At 38.6% G+C, this 4,113-nt stretch overlaps 1 pseudogene; it reads left to right on the top strand.

Moving 5' to 3' along the window:
* LOC106334067 overlaps window positions 1–3,851 on the top strand; it is a 9,562-nt pseudogene extending 5,711 nt beyond the window's left edge.
* Window positions 3,852–4,113: the final 262 nt, after the last annotated feature.

Here is a 4,113-nt window from a genome sequence, read left to right as displayed (position 1 = left end):
CTCAAACTCGTTGGTCTTGTGAGTCATATCAAGCAATGGTTCGAGATTCTTCTTTTGGTGGTCTTGTGAGTCATATCAAGCACCAACTTAAGCCGGGAATATCGAAGGCCATTCCGCAACCTTCGTGCGACCCTTCAATCCATCTAGTTCTCCATTCAGAGTTCATATCCAGATCTGAGCCAATCGAGTGAGCCGATCTTAGGGTCCTTCAAGTGGTATCAGAGCCGCTCGTTTGGGATCTTCTAAATCATTCATCTTTCTCATCTTCCATTTCTAAATCATAGACACTTCTTCTTCTATCTATCTTGAATCCGGGCCCCTCATTACCATCCTCTATCTATTAAAAAAAAAAAAAAAAATCTATCTATTAAAAAAAAAAAAGAGAGAATTCGAAAAGTTTTTGATTTGGGGATTGGTGGTGGAAGAGAAAGCCTGCTGGCTAAGGAGAAATCCAGCCTTTGAGGTGGTTAAAACGGATTCCAAAACCAAAAATCTCTTATCTTTCTATCTTGAAAAAAAATTCCCTTTTGTTTGCTTGGATTTGCCCATTGGGATTCTTTGATTTGTTCTCTCAGGACATTGAGTAGAAACTTGTGTGTGATCACCAAAAATCTGAGAGAAACACTTGTGTGGGTGAGGATCAAACACTTGTGTGGGTGAGGATCAAACACTTGAGAGAGTGAGGATTTTTATCTGCTAATTTTTTGTGTTGAGAATTTTCAGGATAAGATGTTTGGCCTTCTCAAGGAGACTAGCCAAGAGAATTACCAACGACAGGCTAATTTTCATTCTTCATCTCAAAACTTGTTGAATGTTTTTGATGATTTTGTTACTGTGCAGGAAATGCCAACCCTTAGAAACCATATAAGGTGCCAGACCGGAGGTGCAAAGAGCAGTCCATGTCGTCCAAAGGTGAAGCTGATCTAAAGAGGCGTTTCCTTCAGTTTGATGTCCAAGAGATCTGTGACAATTTTGAGAAGGGAATGATGAAAGCCCTCAAAGACATCAGCAAGAGCCATAAGAAGAGCACATCCACATGTGCACCTGTAGCTGAACCATCATTGTTCATCAGTGAAAAACCTAAAGGTAAATCTGAAACCCATGTTGAAGAGTATAAAGATTTTTCAGATTCTTTACCCATCTTTGATGAATCTAATGAAGAGCTAATTGAAAGCTTGTTTTCTTGTCAGAAAAATTGTGATCTTCTTTCTCTTAAATATGAGTTTATGAATGATAATGAACAGACTATTGTAGAACTAATTGTTTTGCAACCGGAGCATCAGAGTAGTCTTGTTTTGTCTCCACAGGTTTTTAAGGAAGAGCCACTAGATTTACCACATCAAGGACCACGTCTTGACACTAGGATATCTTTTGATGAAGATCTAGATCCTATCTTTGATGAGGAGGACGAACCTGGTCCAGTCTTTGATGAAGAAGCAACAAGCATCACCTCCATCGTGATGGATTGCCATCTATGCTTTGATCCCAGCACAACTCCTGCCTCTTTTTCTCATGATCTTCAAGAGCACTGTGTGAAATCTGATTTGATTAATTATCTGCCTAATATGTTTGTAAAGATCAGTTCTCATGATGTGATTTGTTTTGGTCTTGACATGATGAAAGATTTTTGTGTTTCAAAATCTGTTTTTGAAAACATGATTAATTCTTTTAAATTGTTTAAACCTGAGAAACTTGTTGACCAAAAATGTTTTCAAAAAGGCAATGGCATCTGTTCTGAATTTATTTTGAGTTTTGATCAGTTCTTAAAGCATAGCAAAGGCATTGATCATTTTGAAAAATCTCTTGTGCTTGATTTGAAACAAACTGATTTTTGTGATCTTGAATTTTGTGATTCTGTTTTGCAGCTTAATCTTGTATGTTCTGAAACTAATAGAACTTGGCATCTTCTGAGATCATTTCGTGATAATTGTGTTGTTTTTAGTTTTAATGACATCTTGGTCTACAACACCTTCTTTGACAACCGTCTAGATCATTTGATAGTTGATTCTCAATCTGAACTTAAGCTTGTGTGTTCAGATGTTGAGCAGGATATGCATGACTTGAAAATGAATACTATTGGTGCATATCTTAATAAAATTATGGTCTGTAATGTCTACTTTGATGTGCATCTTGACAAGCTGAAATGTGTGCTACTTGTTCTTGTAAAAGATATCTTGATTTTTGATTTGAACAAGTATTCGCTTGCACATTTGATCCTGGTCTTTTAGTGTTTGTTTTGAGTATCCAGGGAAGACAGGTTCAACCTCTGAGAAATAAAAGCATTGACCGTGCCCAACAGCTTGAGATTTGGAGAAGCTTTGTTGTCCAAACCAGCTACCTTGGAGATGCCAGCGACAGGGTTTCATTCCAAAATGGATATCTCAACATTCAGAAGGTCTTTTGTCATGAATCCAATTTTCCTGAAAACCCAACTCACAAAGGATTCACTAAGGCTTGGAATCACTTGAAAAGCTTCACGAAGGAAGGAGTTATGAATTTTCCAAACCGGAGGTTCTCCAGCCCGTCTATCCGCGAGTACCAGACCTCTATAGGAGATTCAGGCCCAAGAAAGAAGCGGCCTGAGCCAAAACCGATCCTCCATGAACCAAAGGTGTTTCCTCAGTCAACCTCCTGTCCAAACCAAAAGAACTGTAAGGATCATGGGTTGATTGTCTGTGCTCATCATGAAAACGTTTTGAATCCGAGAATTTCCAAAAGAAAACACATCTTTACTTGGTTGAAAAATGTTTTGCTTAAACCTTTTCATGAATTGTTTTACTTAAGCTGTGCTTTGAAACAGATTTGGTGTAGAAAAATTCATGAACCAAAATTACTTAGGCCAAAGAATCAATTTGATTTCGTTCATGATGAGAATTTTTCTGATTTGTCATTGTCTTTTTTTTTTACTAACCGTTTCACAGCTTTGCCTAATTTTAAAATTGATAAACCAATTTTTGGTGATCAGTTTACTTGCTTGATGCTTTCCCACGTGCTTGATGATTATCCTAAGAGTTTGGATCTTGTTTTTGATGTCTTAAGGATAGAGAAACCCTTTGATTATTTCTTTATCAGATTTGATGTAGTTTCTCTAGTTGTTTTGAATGAACATGATAAGCATGATCATTTTCCAAGGAGAGCAAGCAATGATGAACGCCAAAGGACTTGGAATTACTTGATGAAAACGACTTCAAAACTCCAAGGAAGTTTCTGTCCAATCTTTTCATTCACTGAATATAGGTACAATGGATTTGAGGACAAATCCTTTTGAAGAGAGAGGGAATGATGTGCCGCAGTCCACAGATCAGTACATGGAACCAGCTCAGCATGGAGTTCAGGACGTTCTGAACATTTTAACCGAGGTTCATGTTTTTCACCGTACCAGACAGACTGACCGTGCAGTGTACTGGACCATCCCGCATACGTCCGGAAAGGAGCTTTGGCTGGAACCATGGCCGGATGACCGATCTGACTGTACTAGAGCTTTCCTTTGCCATCCAACTTCACAAGATAAGGCTGATGGTCAAACCCGAATCAACTTAGGACGAGCCAATTCTGATTCAGACCATAGCTTCTCTCTTTTGGCCCGTTTGGCTTGTACCGCATGTATCAGCTACCGTGCTGATGATCTCTTTACCTTGTTCGATCCAATCATGGACTTTTCCTTTGGATATTTTTCTAAGGCAAGGATCCTTAAGCTATCAGAAAACTTGGGCTTTGTTGGAACGCAATTTGTCCTATCAAAACGTCCCGCGTCCCTTGCTGATCGTCCCGCCTATGTGCTGATCCTTACCGCTTTGGATTTAGCCGGTTCGGATGCATCTGGACAGAAGCCGAACGGTCACTTTGACTAGTCTTCTCTCTTTATTTTTGTGTCTTGACTAGATCTAGATCTAGATCTAGATCTACTTTTCTATTTAATGCCTAGATCTAGAAAACTCAATAAGTATGAAAACTCTTCTATTGGAATAAATCGGATTTTGTCTAAAGCTTTTGAGTTAAACTCTTTGTTCTTTGTTTAGAACTTGTCATGTTTCTTGTGAGTCATATAAAGCAACGGTTCGAGATTCTTCTTTTGGTGGTCTTGTGAGTCATATCAAGCACCAACTGAAGCCG

The sequence above is a fragment of the Brassica oleracea genome, chromosome C1 (genome assembly GCF_000695525.1).
Source record: "Brassica oleracea var. oleracea cultivar TO1000 chromosome C1, BOL, whole genome shotgun sequence".
Taxonomy (NCBI): domain Eukaryota; kingdom Viridiplantae; phylum Streptophyta; class Magnoliopsida; order Brassicales; family Brassicaceae; genus Brassica; species Brassica oleracea.
Note: the sequence above shows the minus strand (reverse complement) of the source record. Positions and strands in the feature narration are given on the sequence as shown.